The sequence below is a fragment of the Drosophila pseudoobscura genome, chromosome X (assembly GCF_009870125.1).
Source record: "Drosophila pseudoobscura strain MV-25-SWS-2005 chromosome X, UCI_Dpse_MV25, whole genome shotgun sequence".
NCBI lineage: Eukaryota > Metazoa > Arthropoda > Insecta > Diptera > Drosophilidae > Drosophila > Drosophila pseudoobscura.
The window spans coordinates 59,060,248-59,081,117 of NC_046683.1; the positions used below are offsets into that span (position 1 = coordinate 59,060,248).

Below are 20,870 nucleotides of genomic sequence, written 5' to 3' on the forward strand. Positions count from 1 at the left end.
CCCCCCACCAAGTACAGGGTATTAAACACACAATAAATTCTCAATTTATTTATGCCCCAATGGCAGCTTCTGCTCTCAAAGAAGGCGCCCCAATCGCCCCCACCGCCCCTCCCGGCACTCGTGTGGACGCTGACATGACAAGCAGCTCTTTGAATTGAATTTGTTGCATAAAACATTGCAATCCTTGCTTAAATATTCCACGGAGATGAATAAAAGTGCAATAAATAAATGAACACATAAATACATCAAATGTATTTATTTTCACAGGTTCTTTTCGCAGGTTCTGAAAAAAGTTCTGTTCAAAGCAATGTAAATAAATACATAAATATCAACGGGAAAAACTCATAAATTATCCATCAAGGGGCAGACCAAAAAGCAACAAAAAACCAAAAAAAAAAAACCAAATAAAAATACATTAAAAATATTAAATTCCTTTTGCAGTTAAATAATATTTGATGGAATTTATGGGTTTTCAATTGGAAATGTATTTTTTATTCCCAGAGAGAGAGAGCGAAAGAGATCGAGAGAGTGACATTCTTTTGTATCACATTTAAAATTAAATAATTGCACTTCGAATGGAATTCCAACAGCAGATAAAATTGTTACACGAAATGAGCGGAAATTCCGACAAGAAATACCACAAAATATCATATTCTTGCAACATAATTAGTCGGTGGCAGGAAATTCCATCTGGACGGCGCGCCGTTCCGAATTAATTGACGAGAGCCTCCTTAATGAGATTAAAAGCCGAGCTAATGTATTCATTCCATAAGCAAATTGAAAGCTGACAGAAGCAGGTGGTGGAGCGGGGCAGGGGGAGATCTCTGCCTCAGAGACCATTAAACAAATGAACCAAAAGCAATAATCATAATAGCCAAAAGCAGCCTGGGCAGGCAGCATTGCCGCTGTTCCACCCCCCTTCCTCCCGTGGTGGTACGAGTATTGACCGACTTCAGGGACAGTTTGACAAAAATCAATCTCCGTGATGGCGTGTGTGGAGCAGCAGCCGCCGCCATATGGAGATTAAAGCCACTATATAGAGGGGAGCATGCAGGGGGTGGGGGGAGTGGCGAGGGGGGGGAGTTGGGTGCACGAGGAGGGTGTACCGGGGCGTACAATTAAAAAATAGTCACGTAGTCACACAGCGGGCCAGGGAAAATAATCAAAATATAACCTTTGTACCTGCATGGCATGGCAATTGTTGTGTGGCCTCCGCCCTCCGCCCTCCTGCAGGTGGCGGGGAGACCCCCACTTTCGGCGGGGACTCCACAGATCTTTCAAAGGGGAAAGGCTGAACGCTTTAACTATTCTTCGGACTCTTCTTCGTCCTGCTCGAATCGGGCACGGGACTTATAGTAGGGCATCCCCAATGGCTTGCAAATTTGGGTTGGTTGGATGCCCCTGCTGCCATCAAGGGGTTAAGGAATGCCGTTACTCTCCCTCCATCTCCCTCTGCCTCTCTTTGGTCCAAGGAACGTGACCCAGCGGTGGGGCGAGATTGCTTCTGGGTTTTGGGGGCGTGACACGTTTGTGACGCACAATTTGACGCCTTTCTTTCGTGCTGTTCCTGCGGTTCCGTTATGAGAGAGAGGCAGGAAGCGGTGCCAGCAGAGTCAGCTGCCTCGGGGAGGTGTCGGTGGGACGGGGGGGGGGCCGCCCACAAGGACATGGAAATGCTGCGTGATCAGAGGACATAACACTTGCTGGGCGACTGTGCCGGCGCCGTCGCCGTTGCCGTCGCCAATGGTGTTGCCACTGATGGTGCCACAGAATCATGACGGAGGATGATGCGCCTGGGTTTGTCAACCTCCGCGGGGAGAATGAACAAGCCAAAGGCAAACAGCGAAGAGGAGCGCCAGGCAGGCAGGCAGGCTGGCAGGCAGGCGGGGGGCGTGTTACAACATCACGAGATGAGCTCATTACTTTAATGGGTTTCCCCCCCTACCCTCTACACCACCCCACCCCACCCTCCCCACACAGCATTCGCGCCCCCTACCCGCCCTTATGCGGTCGCGAGATGCGTTGTGGCCTGTCAGACAGACAGACAGACAGCCAGATATCCTGTGGCTTATTTGAGTTTATTCTAATGAAATATTTGGATTGCCCTCCGTCAGTGTGTGCGTGTGTGTGTGTGTGTGTGTGTGTGTGTGTGTGGGTTAAGGGTTATCATTTTTATTTGCAGAGACTGAAAGATAGAGCCAAATGGCAGGGTCAACGGTAAAGCCGAAGCCAAAGCCAAAGCCAAAGAAATGTAATTAGCCCGTTAAACAAACAATCAGGCAAGGCAAAGGAGTCTCTCGCGAAAAAAACGGCACAAGAAACATTAAAAGTAACCCAGAAATCTAATTACCGTGTGAGAGAAACAACAGCACACGGAGGGAGGGACAGAGAGAGAGAGGGAAAGGGGGAGACACCAAAATGGAGGCAAAAGAAAAACAAGGAAGAAGGAAGCAGGAAGCAGAGTCCATTGCGTGCCCAGGACTACCAGCGGCACACACGCAAAACAAAGAAAAACAACAACAAATTACAGCGCAAAAAGAAGAACAAAAGGGGGCGTCGACTGTGTTGAACGATGACGAAATCGAGCTCCAAGGGGTGGGGGGGGTGGAGCCACCGCACGCCACAGATGACGTTGCCAGCCTGCCCCTTGTGGCAGCACAAAACACGAAAATAAATAATTAAAGTTCCTAAAACAAGATCCAATTGAACGGCGGAGGCGCTCTCCCGCGATCCAATGCTCTCCCCCCTCTCCCTCTCTCACCGCTGGGAAAACTAAGCCCTGGTTGAACGAGTGGCTGTGATTTTCAATGGGGCCATCCATCCATCGATGTGCTCTCCAGTGGAAGCTCCCCATTAATAAACACCCACATGAATTCGAAACTGGAGCTGCTGCAATGTTTAAGAAGTGCTCAAACGAACGCCACTTCAGCTGCCACTCTCCCTCTGCCCCTCTCTCTCCCTGCAGTGCTCTGCCGGCGACAGACAGGGAGTAGCAACTCCCCCCTTGGTGTGCATTTTGATGCTGACGGAAACACTAAAGCGTGCAAGTAACAGAACCCTCAATTGCTCGCGTCCTTGCTACTTGCAACACCCCAGAGCCGGCCCGCCCAGCCCCCTTTGGGGCACACAAACAACCGTAATTTTCGTCAACAATGACTCTCTCTTTGGCCAAGAAGAAACTTAATTGCAGGCTAAGCAGGCAACACAGAGGGGTAGAGGGGGAGGGAGAGAGGGACTGACTAAAGAAAGCGTGAATTATTAAAACAATATTTGTACGCGATTAGATGCCTCCGCCCCCGCCCCCGCCACCGCCCCCTCCCTGAGGAGGAACAGAAGCGGGCAGCAAATTACAACGCGACGGGAAAATGTCCGGGAAATGGCAATAGACGGGGCGCCAGGACGACGGCCGACGGGCGACAGCCGACATGAGGTGGCAACATTTACACGCCTTTGTGCCGGAGGAGAGACCGGCGACGTCAGCAGTTGCTGGCCGGGCTAAAAGGCCGCCAGTGACCAGTTAAGTGGAACCCAAAAGGCAGTCAAGTCGCGAGGAGCCACAGAAGCCACATGGCAACACAATGGAGGCATTAACGGTTGTATTTCAGCCACACGCAATTCCAGGGGATGTATGGAGCGGAATGAAAAAACAAACCCCCAACAAAGAGCTCATAAATTAGCAGCAGAAATGTTTGTGGAAATAATCTATAAGCTGAATGGATATCCTGTTCCGGTTGATCCTGTTGAATCCACACACACACACAGTCCACTCCCTCTTCCGCTCCCTCTGCTCCCTCTCTCTCCTCGGATGAGCTCATCTGGAAGCTTCGTTCGGGTTCGTATTCGTGTTTGCTTTCCAAAATGGAAACTATTTATGGATCTGAATGGAATGCGGTTCCCGTATTATCTCTGTGTGTGTGGAACCGGGAACCTGGAACTGTAGCTGGGAGTGCAGCAATTACTCAAAACGTAACCGAATCGAAATCTTGTGGCCACCGGCAGGCCATTTCTCTTGTGTCTCTCCGTCTCCCTCTCTCTCGCACACCCTCCAATTGGGTCAAGCGCGGCCTACCACACCAGAGTGGGGATTTCAACACTCGAGGTGTGTGGGAATAGGGGAGCGGAGTAGCGGAGGGGCGGAGTAGCGGGGGAGCGTAGTAGCGGAGGAGGGTGCACTCCAACACACTGCCTGATAAGCCATTAAGACTCCACGCAGAACGCACAACAGAAGCAGCAGCAAAGGCATCGGCATCGGCATCGGCCCAGGCATCGGCCGTGGCAGTAACGTCGACAGCTTATCGGACAAAATAAAATTTAAACGCTGGCGAGTCATTAGGTGACCCCAAAACCCAAAACCCAAGAAAAAACACAGAAATGTACAAATGAATATCGATAGGGCGGAGCAGCGTGTAAGTGGTGTAGATGGTGGATGGGGCATGGGGCATGCCAGATGAGGGGGAGAGGGGGGGTGGCCCGCTTATCATGGTTTGCCTCCAGTTCGGGGACTAGAAATGGCTTCCAATGGAAATTGGAGATGGGAGATGTGAGAGCGCGATAGAAAGGACTGCTTGAGCCTCTCCTCATCGCTATCCTTCTGGGCTTCTGCTTCGTTTTTTGCAGGAGAGCAAAAGAGTGAGGGGCGAATAGAGGGTGAGGCACTACTGGCCCTCTCTCTCTCTCTCTCTCTCTCTCTCTAGATCTAGACTCTTCTTCCGAACTCACCCACAGCCCAAAAATAAGGCCCCGAAAGAGAGCTCCTGGCGGAAGCCTCCTGGGTCTGACCTAAAGCTTGGCTAAAGTTCCATCATTAATGCTCTCTGCCACTTCGACCTGTCCCCCAGTCTTGCCTGTGGTTTTTGTCTCTCCCTATCTGGGTTTTCCATCTCTAGTTCCCCCCCTGCCCCTGTAAGATATCGTCCATTATATCAACCAGGGCGTATTATCGACAAAAAAAAGTAATGTAACTGAACCTCTTTCCCCTCTCCCTCTACCTCTCGCAGTGCTCGCCATGTGGCCAGCATGCACACGATCAACCCGGGGAAAAAGAGAGACAGAGAGAGCATGCCACGCTCTTCTTGCCTCCCCCCCTGCTTCTGCTGCCATTGCTCCTCCTCGTGTGAATTGCATTTGCATGCAAAAACACATGACATGCTCCACATTTGCGTGACATTTGTGACCAAGTCGGCTCTCGGGGCCCCCCCACCAAGTAAAAGTGTTACATGCAACACACAGCCGCAACTGCAACAAAGGGTGTCCAAAAAAAAAAAAAAAATACCGAACAGAACAGAGCGGAGCGGAGCGGGGCAGAGCAAAGCAGAGGCGTAGGCCAAAGAGAAACGAAATGAGGCTGCAAAGCCTTTTTGCCTTTTATATCGCCTTCCATTGCATTTTTTGGCGCAGTGGCAGGGGAGGAGGGAAGGAGGGAAGGAGGGACTGCAGCAGTAGGAAATTGGGGCAAAAGTGCACCGACAAAAGCGAAGAGACCAGGCAGCGGGCCGGGGGTGGGGGAGGGGAGGCATTATCAGGGGAGCAAGCAGAGGCCAAATGTCATTAAAGCCCCACTAATTGAAAGGGGGGGGTGGAACAGAGGGGCTAGAGTCGAGGTAGGAGAGGGACGAGAGGGGGGGGGGGGGAGTGAAGAGAATTGATTATAATTCGAAATTGGCCTAAATATGCAATTAAATGGCCATAAAAATTATACACAAATTCCCCTGGAATTCTCTTCCACAAGAGAGGGCGAAGGGGAGGGTGCGGGGGAGGGGAAGAGCGGGCAGGCAACAACAACCATTAAGGGGGTGGCGAAAGCAACAACAATTTCTGATTTGAATAAATGGAATACTTTCCAACAGTTGGCAAATTTTAACACATTTTCCAAACGGAAATTTCACCAACATCCGACTTTGAGTATTTAATTTCCTTACTTCAGGGATGCAGCCGGAGCCGGAGTCGGAGCTGGAGCTGGGGCAGGAGCACCACCCTGCCCCCTCCCAGGGGAGACTGATGTCATTTCTGTGTACGTGCGGCGACAGTGGCAGACACAACCGAAGGAGGCACGGCCAGGAGCTGGAGACAGACAGCAGACATTGGCAGACACTTGGGGGGTGGAGGTGGGGGGGGGGACTCCCAGTCGGGTAACGGTAACACAACATAACAGAAATAGAGAAACATCGCCCACAAAAGGTTGACAACGCGACAAAGTGCCACCCACCCACCAGAAACCACCCGCCACCCACCACCCACCACCCACCACACAGGTATGTGCACATAAGGGTGGAGGGGGGGTGGTGGGGGGGTGGGCACATCCTGCAACACTCCAAGAGCAGCAACAACCCCCGCATTTGCATATGCGACAGAAATTATGAATGAAACGAGAGATAGCCACCAGAAGACGAGAAAGAAAGAAGAACAGCAAGAAAGCAGGCAAAAGGGACAAGAGAAAAGGGGCAAAAGAGAACGAGTGGGTGGCGAAAGCCTTCGACGATAATTCGACTGTAAAATACCCATCGAGAATGCCACAAAAGTCTTTCAAAATAGCCTCAAAAATACACCAAATATCCTAAAGGATCCTGCCTCCTCCTTTGCCGCTAGCATATCTTTAATAATGTCCTACAAAATATCCTCAAAATTCTATTAAAGGTAGCCCCAAAAGGTTTCTAAAAACCCGCCTTAAAAAGTGTTTTCTTCTAAAAAGTCCTGTATAAAATTCTGGATTTCTTCATTACGGCTGGAAATACTCGTCCCATCGGTGGTATTTTTTGTGGTTCGCTAGATAACGGCACTGTCCACCAGTCCCCCCAATGCTCAGAGTTCTATTGTAGAAGAATTTTCAATATCTTCCTGCTGGCTCTACCCATTGCTACCATTTTGTGGGGATCGTTGGACAATGGCAACGTTGGCAGATCCTCCAGTTCTCTAATTATATCTACTTTCCCCGACTGGGCCCGCACTCGAGAGCATTGACTGTACGTAGCCTCTCTCGCATGTTTTATACAGACACAAGTCTGGCTTTGAAACTCTTTCTCTCATTAGCAACTGTAGCTGCCGCTTTTAGTTCTTAGTTTTCTGCAGAGAGAGAATGGGGGGGGGGGATGGGGGAGGTATGGAGGCCGCAACAAAGTTTGCCACAAAGTTATAATGCTCTCATTAGGCCCGAGGAATAGGCAAGGACAGGGATTGAGAGCCCGGGTCTTAGGGGTGGACTGTGTGGCAGTCTCTTTTTCTCCTTTTCTCCTTTTCTCCTTCTGGCTTGACAACTTGAAATGCAGCAGCAGCCAGTGGCAGGGGCAAACAAAAACAATGCAGCTCAGTTTTAAAAGATTAAAAAATTGTATGATGAGGCGGCAGGCGGCATGGGGCAAGCGGCATGCGGCATGCGGCATGCGGCAGGACCCTATGACAGGATGCAGTCTGGGGGCATGAAACTTTTTAGCACTTTTATTGCAGTTGCTGCCGCCTGCCACAACTCTTGCCCCAACACCCAACGCAGAGGCTCGAGACGGGTACAAATTGTCAGGTTCTTGACGAGGCAGGCAGCAGAGAGCTCTCTCTCTGATGATGATGATGATGTTGCAGTTGCATCTCCTCGGTCCCGAGTGCAGACATAAACAACAATTTAAGGGAAAACAATAAACAACGATTCCGTGCAGCCGCAATCCGGGAATGCAACTTGCCACAGCCTGTATCTATCGTCTATGTTTAGCTTCTCAGATGATGTCTCTGCCCCTGCCCCCCGCCCCTGCCCCCCTCTCGGCTGCCGCTGCACTTGAACGAAATTAAACTACTCATTTAAGTTGTGATTACCCGTTGCGTTGCCTCAAGTGGCAGCCAGCCAAAGTGTGCTTATCAACACCACAAGCGAGGGGCGGCAGGGTGGGCGTGCGGCCAGAGTGCAAGTTTAAACAAATATTTTATAGAGCATACATGATGGCTGTTGCAGCGGCAGCATCAGAGAGAGGCTCCACCTCCTCCGCTGGGGCACGAATATGCTGGCGTATGTGCGGGTGCGGGTGTGGCAAGAGGCGTCTGGGGCAGGCTTGACATAGTTTCAAGCGGGGCGCTTAGCTCTGCAGTTATCTGAAACACAAACAGACGCACACGGCAGCCCAGGAGAGGACACACGGAGTGCAGGTGAAGTTGATTTATGCAACAGCTTGCAACAGGGCAACCGATTTGTGCACTGCAAGAAATTCCCCCATTCAAATTTTGAACAATTTCATGGAAATAAAAGCTCTCCTTGAGAGTCGCGGAACACGTGCCGCAACATCAGGATACCAGATACCTTTTTTCACACTAAGAAAACTATCATAGGAGGCGTCTCACTGGGAGAGAGAGAAGGCGAGTGGTGCTTCTGGCTCTTTAGCCTTCCAGTTGCAGTCCCTAATCCGGTTAATCCTTCATCCCATCGCTCGGAAGGTCCTCTCCCACCTCTCTTTGTGGCATCCTGTCCCGAAATATTCGCTACTTTTTTATCTCAGTGCTCATGCCACAGTTTTTCCCCCGAGGAGCATAATTTTATAAACTTAAGGCTTTTACACCTATTAAAATGAAAGACTGTGTGCCACATGGCTATAGGTGTGTGTCTGTGTGTGTGTGCTCGTGCCACTCAAAAAACTAGCAGCGCAAAATTGCATTTTATCCCACAACGAGGTCAAACGAGGAAGATGCGATGCGATGCCATGCCATGCCATGCCGGACCGGACCGGACCGATCCTCTCTCTGCGACGCTGCCGCTGCCGTTGCTGCCGTTGCAATTTCATTAAATTTTCATCAACATTTCATGCTGCAGCTTGCAGCCGTTACGTTGCACTTATGTGCAGCTATTTTATGCATGAAACCAAATAACGATGCAACCCCCTCCCCCACCCCCCGCCAACTCCTTGCGGCAGCAGCATTCTGGGGGCTTCCCCCTGGAGGGGAGCCAGCAGCACCAGCAGCAGTGGCAGTGCCAGTGCCAGTGGCAGCTCCATTACTTCATTAATAGCCAAAAAGGCAGAAAAAAAACAACGAGAAATTGGCTGCCGGCCACGCCCCACTGGTACTGGTACAGTGAAGCCCGTACTGAGAGGAACAACAAGAAAAACAAAAAACAAAAAACAAAAAATATAATCCCCCATAATTTCATGGGAACAGCCGCTTAACCTTCTCGCCTTACCCGTCGGCGCTCTTGGCCCTTGCGCCTCATGCCGCATGCCTCATGGCTCATGCCCCATGCGTTCGTTCGTTCCCGTGTAATTAGTCATGAAATCGGAGACGCCAGACGTGCCGAGGGTTTGGTCTAGGCGGCATTGAAGGGTTGCCTCTCCACTGGCCCCCACAGCCCACATCCACACCTTCACAACATGTCGCGTGTGTCACATCCACTCCCCACTCCCCACTCGTACTCCCTCCTCCTCCTGGCAGGGGCAGCAGGGGGCACCAGGTGATTCGAACACGTTCCGACATGAGACAACAAAAGAGTTGAGCGCGAGAGAGGAATGCATCGATGCGGCTCGCGCGTCTTGGCCTCTGGCAATGCATCACTGGCTTGGCTTTGCCCCTGCCCCTGCCCCTGCCCCCCTTCCCCTTCCTCATCCTTCCACGCAAAGCCGGACTTGGCAAGGTAATTCAATTCATCTCAGAGAAATCCGTCAGCGTTCAAGACCCAACAAAGTGGATTTTCGAGGATTGGGCAATAAAAAAGTGTGTCTGTTTCTATTAGTTGAAGGATTGTCCATAAATGGCAGACCACCAGGCGAGGCAGAAGACAACGGCGGGGGTTTTTAACCATTCCAATTGGTTTGAAGGCAAGGCTATAGGGAGGCAACCCCTAGATGATGGAGAAAGGACCCAGAAATTGGTTTTCTTTCAAAAAACACAACCACTTTTTTCTTAGTTGGGAATTTTACAAAGGAAAACCTAGGAAGATTGAGTCTATATTTTGTATAAAGCAAACTAAAAACTATACAACATTTATTTGTAAACAAATATTCCATATTTCAAGTGATTTTTAGTTAAAAACCTGGAGATTAAGTATTTCCCAATGATTTCCAGTGATTTTTGTACAATAAAAACTCAATATCTGATCTGTTGATCGATTCGGGGTCTGTGTTTTTCTTTATGTTTCCCGTTTCGCGGTTTCCATTCTTCCATTGAATGTAGTTTTAGATCTTTTTACAACCATTTAGCAACATGTGAAAAGTTATCATGCAAAGCGGCTAATACTTTGGACTCTCGGGTGGCTCCACAAGACCTCAATAGTAGGTAGGCCTACGGTTTTCATTTTCTGGCCCAAAAAGCACAACCAACTTTTGCGCGTTTTAGAAACTGGACCTAACTCAACTCTCGACGGAGTGAGAGGGGCCGAGGGGGGACCGAGGGGGGCTGTCCAGAGGGGCTTGGTACGGCGATTGGGCAAGTGCCGAAAAACTCGTTTTGGACTCCACTTCAAGAACTGGAGCAAACGGCTGCTGCCGCTGTTGCTGCCGCTGCTGCTGTCCCTCTCCTGGGGCCACTCTCCCCCCCAGACCCCCCCTCCCGCCGCCCAGCATCTCTTGTGCTGTGGGCAGGTTTATTTTTTTTGTTGGAATTGAGCACAGATGTTGGACGAACAAAAAAAAAAGAAAGAAAAAAGAACAAGCAGCACATTTTCGCGTTTTATCTTTGAGTGCAAGCGATGGCTGTGGAGGGGAGACAGAGGGGGGAGTGGGGGAGAGAGAGGGAAGCAATAGATATCTCCTGAGAGAAGGAAGAACGGGGGTACACTGGGCATAGATTGCTGCCGGCAGGGGGTGGAGGGAAGAAGGAAGAAAAGGAAACAAGACAAAGAACGAGAAACGAAGAAATAGACTCTTTTTTTTTGGCAGAGAAAGAGACGCAACGATGAATGCAAAAAAGATTAAGGCTAACAGACACCAGCAGATGCCACCTACCTCTGGCCCTGCTCCACCCCCCGCCGCCCCCCACAGGAGCCCTTTCTACCCAAAAGTGGAGCAAGTTCAAAAACGCCTGCAGCGGACACACACCCAGGCGACATATGACAAAAAGTTGGCAGTATCAAAGAGTATCCCCAAAAAAAAAAGAGGAAAAACCCAGTCCAAAAAAAAAAAGAAGGAAAAAACACAAAACTGAAATTGGGAAATATTCCCATTTCCATTTCCATTAGTCCCCATTTTCATTTGTGCTTGTCTCTGTGTATGTGTATGTGTGTGTGTGTGTGTGTGTGTTGTGTGTTGTGTGTGTGTCCTCCCTCTCACCTTTGATTCGTTTAGAGCTGGTTATCGCCGTCACCTGCAACGAGATAAAGAGACAAAGCGACAAATTTGTCAATTATATGATTTCGCTTACAGAGAGAACTACTTGAAAATGCAATTAGTGGATACGGATATGGACATTACGTGGTTTAGTGTGGGATACAAAACTGAACAGTTTCCAGACCTGTGTACGGCTTTGGAATTGGGAAACTTTTGCTTTCTTGATTTCTGCAGTAATTCCCAAGCAATCGATTTTAGTGGATATTTTGGAGATGTGTTAGCCACTCTCTTGGGGCTTTTTAGCTCTTGTTTGGGGCAAGGAACCAGCCTCGATCTTTCGAGGGGTCTCCACTGTGGGGCTGCATGGCAATGGCTGATTCTAGTAGCCAGAACTTCCCCGAGTAGCCCCCCCCCCCCCCCCCCCCCTCCATATTTAGATAAAATACTCGCATATGTACATTTATGACTCTTGGTAGAGAGGCCTCCACCCCTTCCTCTGCCCCTGCCCCTGCCCCCTGCCCAGGCACATTTTCACATCCGCATCAGAGGGGCTCTCCTCTGTCGCTTATCAGCTGACGCTGCTGTCTGTCTGACTGACTGATGGACTGACGGACGGACAAATGGACACACGGAGGGATAGACCGCTTAAAGCGCAAACAAAGAGAGCAAATAGAAGCCAAAAGAGGAGCAATAAAATGTAATAATAATAGCAACAACAAAATCAAGGGGCAAATGACGCTGACGGCGACGCGGCGCAAATATTGATTTTCATGTGTGAATGTGTGTGAGAGAGAGACAGAGAGAGACAGAGAGCGAGAGCCAGCAGCAACTTCATTTGGATATGTACGTATGTATGTATGTATGTATGCGTTAGCGACATCAGCAGACGAAGCATAAACCAAAACAAACCGCCCAAAGAGAGCATCAAAGCGAGAGAGATAGAGCGAGAGCGGGCGAGAGAGCGGGCGCGGGAGCGGGAGACAGCGACAGATGCAAAGGGAGAGCACGACGACCGACCCAGACCCTGGAGCTCTGTTTGTGCCTAGACCACGCTTAAGATAAGTATTTCAAACACGTTGAAACAATTGCCAGGCCAGAGCCAGAGCCCGAGCGACAAACGACAATAAAGAAGACGACGCGTTAAAACAAGACACGACACAAGACAAAGCAAAGCAAAGCAAAGCAGAGAGAAAAGGAATCAAGCAAATTATTTGCAAAAGGCAGGAGCCTCTGCCGCTGCCGCTGCCCTCTGCCGCTGCCTCTGCCGCTGCCCTCTGCCGCTAGCCTCTGCCGCTGCCTCTGCCAAGCTTCCTTTTGTCAGGCGCTCTCCCCTCGGCTTTCAGCCTTTTTTATTTTTTTTTCTTCACGTGACCTGCTTACAAAGTCACAGGGAACGTCTCAGGATGTGTGTGCGTGTGTGTGTGAAGGAGAGGAGGAGAGAGTGAGGAGTGCGACAGCATGACCCTAAGTCGTTAGAGCAGATGCATCACTTTCGGTTTCCGTCAGCTGGCCCGCCGCTGCTCTCTCTTCAGTCGCGCCCCCCCCCACCCCCCTCCCCCCCTTTGAAGAGTGTACGCCCCACATAACAATTTTGAAGGGTCTCTCTGCGCTCCTCTCGTGTTTATTTTAGATCGAGTACTTTCAGATAGCAAAAGAGAGAGAGAGAGAGCGAGAGAGAGAGAGAGAGCAGGCGTCATATGGCCACGGCTGTGGAGACAAATATTTGGCGACTGAATGTCGAGAATGTTTGATGGGAAAATATCATCGAGTGCAAACAGATTGAAAGATTGAAAGAGCGGATAGAAAGAGCAGTCCGTATCTATAAAGTTGTTCCAACTTTTCCAATCATGACTCAGGATTGGCTTTCTAGAGAAAACACCCTCAAGATCGAATGAATATTGCCCAACACTAAACATATATAGTGTTGGTTAGGCTTTTATCAAATTAATTTGCACTGAAATTCAAAGCAAAGCTGCGAATCTGATGAATATAATTTAGTATTTTTTTCAAATAAAACACAAAAATTGAAATTTAGTAGAACGCAATTTCCTCTAGAGATACTGCCATTCCAATTACCATTTGTTCAGTTTTCCTGTCGTGGCATCATATCATTTCCAGAGCAAACACTCCGCCACACAAATGGAACCCAAACAGATCTCAAGTGCTGTCCAGATAAAGAGACGCGGCCGCTGTCGCCCCCAGTCGGCGGCGGGGTCTCAAGAGCCCCGTTACAAGGCGGCAACAAGAACAGGCAAAAAAAAACTACTAATAAAACACCAACTATTCAGCGGGCTTGTCCGTCGATCCTTGAGCCCCCACCCAGCCGCCCCCGGAACGAATCTCCAGCCCCATAAACCATAAACAACAACAAATGTGCAGCATGTTTAGCAATTTATGTGGCACAGTGGCAGACACGAGGCAGAAGCGGACGAGGCAGACATGCAATGTGAATAGTTTTCTGGTTGTACAGCTGCCTTCTGCCTCCTGCCTCCTGCCACTGCCACACAATCGATGTGCAAATGTGGGAAAATATTTTCTTGAAAATATTCGAAAATTATCTTTGCCACAAAATAAATTGCAATTTACGGAAACTATTTGAGGAAATGCCACAAAATTGAAGATTGATTCATTCCATAGGAAAAACAAGAGAGAGCGAGAGAGAGAGAGAAATGCAAGAGGTGTTTTTCCTGTTTGTTGTTTGTCAAACAATTATCTGTTTAGGCTTTTCCCTCCAGGAAAATGGCACACAAAATGCCCCACCCCGCCCCACCCCGCCCCGCCCCATTAGCCGCCTCTGGTCGTGACAAAAGCATATATTGATTTGGAAAATCTATGTCAAATTGATTACAGAGAGATCCCCCCTCCCACGGCCAACAAATTGGAACAACAATAATCAGCAAAGTGCAATGAGCCCCAGGAAGTGGGGGGAGGGGGGAGGGGGGAGGCGCTTGTCTTCAATTCGATTTAGTTTCGGCTTCTGCTGTGTGTTCAACTGCCTCAAGTGGAGTCCCCACTGCAATGCCACTCGAGACAAAAGCATGCAACGCAGCAATGCAGCAAATGGAGACGGGAGACAGGAGACGGGAGACGGGAGACGGGAGTGCACTTCTGGGACTGAGATTTCGCTATCGGAGCAATCACAGCGTGACATTTACTCACAAGAGCTGGACGGACGGACGGACGGACGGACACAGTCAATTGAAGCGCTACTGCAAAAAAAAAACAAACACAACTCTTTTTGCGACAAATTACACAGCAGACAAAGCTCCCCCTCCCCCTCTCCCTCTCTAGGGGGCGGGGGACACCGACTGGTGGCAGCAAGATAGATTGTGGCTAAAGAAGATGTACGTTTAAGATACAAATCCCCTCCCACCGCCAAAGGCAGAACTACACATAATATTCCCAGAAATTCCCATGGAAACTACGGCAGAGCTCCCCTCTTTCACCGTCTGTGTGGCCCTCATGGGGAGCTCCCTTTCTCCCCCACAAAGCGCATTCGTATAACTCAAGACCCGTCCAGAGAGACCTACATGTGAACGATGAGCATTGCATGTCTGAGGCTCTGGGGCTCTGGGGCTCTGAGGCTCTGATGGCATCTCAGGTTCTCTGGGGGCGATGATATACAACCAATTTATCACGTATTTGTCACGAGGAATTCACGTGTTGGATATAGAACCGAGAATAAACGACAAACTTTATGAATGGGTGGGAAAGGAATGAAGGTTTTCGGCACGATAATCATTTGGCTATTATTAAATGTCACAAACTTGCCACAAAAGTTCAACATTAAGTGATTTTTGTATGGGTTTTTCAGTAGAAAAAAAACCCCAACTTTTCCACAGCCATTCATCACATTTAGAACTTGAAAATTCCTAGCAGTTGTCGCTAATTATAAATGTTAGTGCCGCCGGCAAGGGGCATCTCTGACTAAGTTTCTGTTGCTGGCTACAGAGTGGCCTTCTAATGTCTTAACAGATGCGGAAGAAGAAGTTACAGAAGCACATCTTGGGGTTGGAGTGAGAGCATTTAAGGGTTGCACACACCAACATACACCAACATACACTCCTGGCTTAACTTTTTAATTTCATTTGAAGGTTTCGAGTGCCTGTTTGTCTATGACTTTCATCTCTCCCTCTCCCCCTTCACCGCCGTCCATGGAAAATGTGAAGTTTTGTCAAGTTCCTCAAGCGTTGGGGGAATTACCCAGAGAGAGCTAGGGCTAAAGCTAGAGCCAGGCAGCAGAAAAGGGTAGGAAATTCCTTTACATCGGTTTCAACTCCATCTTCCTGGTTGTGGGTCCTGGGAAATCCCTCCCATGACAGCTATTGCGGCTCCGGGGTTTGTGTGCTCCACTTTCGTGTTTATATTTATCTGGTTTCCTCCCCCCCTCCCCGCATCTCTTGGCAGCTCTCCCTCGCTCATCCTGCCTCTAACCATTTTCACATCCTCCTGCGGCACATTCACACCTTGTCGGGGGGGAGGGGGAGGGGGAGGCAAGGGCTGTATCTACACATCTCTCTCTCCATCTCTCTCTCTCTGGGGTTCAATGTACGGAAATTTCATTTGAATATTAGCCTGAATATCCTTTGCAGAGATTGCATTTGGAAATCGATTTGCCATTTTGTTGCCACTGTCACAGGCCATAACCAGATTTCTCCACCTCCACCCTCTACCCTCTCTTTCTCCCTTCCCCCCCCACCGTTTGAGCCAAAACTTTCTGCCAAAATCCAATATCAGCGCAACAGTCCGCACAGCACATCCCACTGTCTGTGTTTATTGGCCCTCTTTTTCCACTTTTTCTCTATAAATATTTCTCTCATTTTTTTGTTGTTGTTTTTTTGGCAGGGATTAGCCAAACTTTACTTTACCATTAAAAGGCGAAACTTCAACTCGATTTTCTTGTTGTTTCTGCGGGCGTTTTTCCTCATGGATGGGATGATAGTTCCAGCAGCTGAGAGTTGGATCTACTAGTTTTATTAGTTTTTGCCACGCTTTTCGTATTTATTTGCAAGAAAATTACAGCAGAGCAGAGCAGCGCAGCGCAGAGCAGGGAGAGAGCTTTTCGCCTCATAAACTTTTATTGTCCCTGATCCTTGTAATTAAAAAGTTTTCATTAAGTCGGCAAAAAGCAAAAAGGAAGAGATATATATTCTACTTTGGGGCTTGGTCGTCTTTCTATAAGTTGGGGCACGAACTGGGTCGCTGGTTGCAGACTTGCTGCAGCTGCAGTAAGCCTGTATGATGTTTACTTCAAGTTCCTGCTGACCGACAGGGGGGGGACAGTGTGGGGGCAACTGCTCCATTCGTTGGAGTAGTTTTTATGTGCACGAAAGAAACCGTAGTTAAGCACTGCTTGCCGCTTGAACTGCTTGCCAATTGACTGCCATACAGGCTTTGCTACTCACTGCTTTCTGCACTGCTTGCTAATTGGTCATTGAAGCTTTACTTTGTTGATTAGTTGGATGGCAGAATACCCTTAAAAAAAAGGGATGTGGAAGGACACCCTGGAAAAGCCTGATTGTGTAAAAGTTGAAGCCCAATTTTTGGAAGCCAAACACAAATAGCCCCTTGCACCCACCCCCACCCCCAGCTGCAGCTACAGCTGCAAATTGGAATGCCAAATATGTATGGTGCTCTCTTTCACATGCCCGCGCTCTGGCTCTCTCTCTAATTGGAGTAACAGGAGGCGGCAAAGCCTTTTGTCGCTGAAATGTGCCGCTGCCCATAAAAGCTGCTTTATGAAAATCGATAAAATCGAAAACTAGCCAAAAAAAAAAAAAGAAAAAAGCCAGCGACCAAAGCAACAATAACCACCCCACAGAAACACAGGGCGGAGGGGGGGAAAGAGTCCGGTTGAGAGTCCGGAAATGTGTGCGGCGGCCCAGGAGCACACGCGTCACTGTAGCTCATGGAAAAGGGAAGAGGGAAAGCGAGAGGCAGGAGAGCCACGAGAGCAGTAAGAGTGAGAGAGAGCGCCAGGCGAGAGGTGGGCAAGGAAGGGCCAATGCAAAAGAATGAATGGCAAACCGGAACACGTTGCCGAACAAAGCTTTCGAGTGTGAGAGCGGCGGGTGGGGGTCGGAAACAACACCACCATCGACGGCGAGGCCCAGCAGCGAGTGCATGAAGTGCAAAAGCAAGGTAGATTTATAGCAGGGTACGCCCACACCCCTTCCCGATCTCTCGCTCTCCCTCTCTCGATTGCCGCATCTCTCTCACGATCTGTGCGTGCACTGCAACGCCCCACCTTGTCTTCCATATACCTTGGGGCTAAAGTAGTCGGCGCGGTTTATGGAATGAAACAATGTTTTGCTGCCCAGCGGATGTGCACTCGAGTGCCGGCTAAAGTGGGGAGTATGAGGTAGAGGGGAGCACAGTACAGCAAGTGGAGAGCGGGAGAGTGGGAGAGCGAGAGAGTGGGAGTGCATGAAGGGAAGTAAGAGCGGAAGAGAGCGGAACAAACAATGTTCCTGGGGCCTTCTGCTCTGCCTGTTTTTGAGAATGTATGGGGATGTGTGTGTGTGCGTGCGTGTGTGTGTGGGGATCCTCCTCCTCCTCGTCAGCCTCTGCCCTGCCCTGCCCTGCCCTGCCACTGGTTTCCATTTTCACGTTGATTTTTCCCGCCGTAAGCGTTCGAGTGCTTTATAGCCAACGACCTGTGCTAATGCCATAAATCTAATTGGCCCCCGGCATGCCGCCTGACCCCGTCGCACCAACCGAGTCGTGTCCAGTGTGGGGCTTTTGGGTTAGCCGGTCATAGAGCAACATCCTCATCCTCGTGTCCGTGCCCAGGCCCGTGTCCGTGTCCGTGTCCGTTTTCATTTCCATTTACCCCCCGCCCCCCGCTTCTCTTGCCAACACCGCTTGACCATTAAAACTGACAACAAACTTTTCTTCTTTCCAGGCGTAAAACTTGACGACATAAATTAGAACTTTTTCCCCACCGCAGGCAGCCGGCAGCAGCCACCCCCTCGCCCACAGGTAGAACAGTGGATACCCATAAAAAGTGACCGAATAAAAACAATTGCAAAATGCAATGTTGCGCCCTGCAGCGGCAGATAAACTTTTGCTCCACAGCTGGACTCCAGCAACCGCCAGTCAGTCACCTGTACAGCGCACGAATGAAATGCAACATTTTCCCCACGACACAAAAACAAGAAAGAAGAGCTAAACGAATATCACATACACTTCCAGGTGAACGGAGAGCAAACCATCCAACTCCTGTGGATTCTATGCGATTCTTTGGGATCAAAGGCTAGAACTAGGATTTGATTTGGGTTCGATTTGGGTTAAAAGATTGAAAAACTACTATGATGAAACGATGGATGGAAAGGATATGGAGGATGATGGTCAAGGGGAGAACAAGGGACTATAGAGAGAGAGAGAAGGAGTGAGGAGCTCTTTTGTGATCTAATACCAAATACCTTCTGTAAGGGTATCTCGAAGAGGAAACTTTTAAATTGGCATAAAAAACTTTCAACTTTAAACGAGAGGGAGAGAGAGAGAGAGAGAGGGAGAGACAATGGACCTGAGTCTGAGGTCAACTGCAGAGCAGCAGCCTGGGTCAGAGGGCCGGAGAGCTGCGACTGCATCCATTAAGCAGATTGATGTCCATTCCATTTGGCATTAGAGAACTATGTCAATGGAGACATTATAACGGGGCAAACAAATAGAAAATAAGTTCATCAAATACCTGACAATTTCTAGGCATCCAAGGAGGCAAAGGATATGCTTTTAAACCAGAGCTACACGCTGCAGTGGTTATTTTTCCACTTATTTTTCCTGTTCTACTCACTCTGCCGGTCTGCTGCCATTTGTAATACCTCTACTGCTGCAGCTAGGTGTGGCAGTCTATGGCAAAAAAAAACAGCCGATCTGATATCAGACACGACTGCAGCAAATTATTAGGAAACAGCTGGAACTGCTTGGAGCGGCTGGAACTGCTTGGAACGGCTGGTACCGCTTGGAACGGCTGGAACAACAGTTTGATAATGGGAATGGGAACGCAATGGAACAAACATTGCCCAGCATCGTGCAGGACGACGAAGGATCGCCCGGACACAACCCACCCAAATATATCACACACACACACACACACACACACACATACACTACCACCTCTAGACCCACGCTCTCCCGCTCGCTACTACCTACTCCCTCCACTATCTGCATTTTCCACTTGCCACGCACTTTCAGTTTTTTTTTTGTTTCTCGTCTTTCGTTCCGTTTCTTCGTTTTTCGTTATCAATAAAACGCGCATTGTTTGCGGGCTAAGTGGACGACACACGCACACCACTGCACCTCCACACACTGCACACAGCGAGCACAAAGGAGGAGCAAAAGAGAGCTGCGAACAATTGAATTTTCTACTTGTGCTTCTTCCACTGCCGCTGCCGCCCCTGCTTTCCACTTGTGCTTTGACTACTTTTACAGTTGTTGTTTGGCTACTCCTCTCACCCCCGCCTCTCCTGCTTTTGATTGCCTTTGAAAACGCTTTGTGTGCAAAAAAAAAAAAAAACAGAAGAGAAACACAGCAAGCGAAATAGAGAAATGAAAAGATCCCAACATGCCGTTGGTCGAGTTGAGCAGATTTACTCGTTTCAAGCATTTACGATTGCCATTTTTCAATGATTACCAGAGACAGAGGAGGAGCGAGAGTGGAGTCAAAGAGCAAGAGGAGGGCGGAGGCCAAAAAGCATAATTGCCTCCCATTTCACAGCATCAGGGGGGTTACGAGGAAGCAAGAGAATAAACTCTGAAAGGGTATGAAAAACGAAGGCAAACTATTTGCGGGCTTTATCAGCGTCAGCGGCTAGCCACAGAGGGAAACATAGAAAAGAGGAACTGGGAGCAGCTCCCAGCCTCCCTCCCAGCGGCAGGGCAGGGCAGGGCAGGGCAAGCTTCAGTGGAGCGCAGAAAGGCTACAAAAATAGCTGAAAAATCCAAACAAAATTGTGGCTTGAACTTCAAAGCACAACGGGGATTAAGAGAGAACTTGACAACGGGGCGGGGGAGGGAATAATAAACAAGACACCAAAAGGTAAATAAATACATGCGGCGTGGGTTGGAGTGCGGGGCGGCGGAGCAGCAGCCGACACAAAAATGCCGAAAATAGCGAGCCGGCGGCAGGCAGGCAGGCAGGCAATGAAGAGAGAGTGAGAAAGAGAGCAGCAGCTGCTGCGCCGACGCCGACGCTGATGCCAGCTGCTGCTGCTTCTGCTGGCTGACTGTAGAACAGCCTCCCTCTCCTGCTCGAAGACTAAATTACAGACAATTACAAAAGCAGCAATCCCAATAACAAAATGCTCTTTGACTTTTACAGCAGCCTGTGGCGACCGCGCAGCAGCCGAGCAATAAAAATGGATTTGCTTTTATCAGCAGAGCAGAGCAGAGCAGAGCCGCAGACTGCAGCGAGCAGCCAGAAGCGCAGCATAAATAGAAACTGCAGCGGGAGAGCAGATCTCTTTCTCTCTCTCTTCCTCTTTGACAGGCTCGATCTCTTTATACCCTTGATGTGGGTACTAATATAATACACCAGATGTTTGCAAGGCAGAGATCATTTAAGCATTTTGTATCAGTTCACGTGCACGTGTTGTCTCTAAACCAAACCGATTACTACCAAATTTAATCAACATCGAATTGCTT

At 49.2% G+C, this 20,870-nt stretch overlaps 1 protein-coding gene across 3 annotated transcripts in view; it reads right to left on the minus strand.

The window, feature by feature from the left end:
* The window catches only part of Src64B (Tyrosine-protein kinase Src64B), a 33,139-nt gene that overhangs the window by 10,690 nt on the left and 1,579 nt on the right, over positions 1–20,870 (minus strand). For all 3 annotated transcript variants that reach the window (XM_001352612.4, XM_033382754.1, XM_015188255.2), the window contains one exon: positions 11,229–11,262. The gene's annotated coding sequence lies outside the window, so the exon portion shown is untranslated. Of the gene's footprint in view, positions 1–11,228; positions 11,263–20,870 lie in introns of those variants that run through there.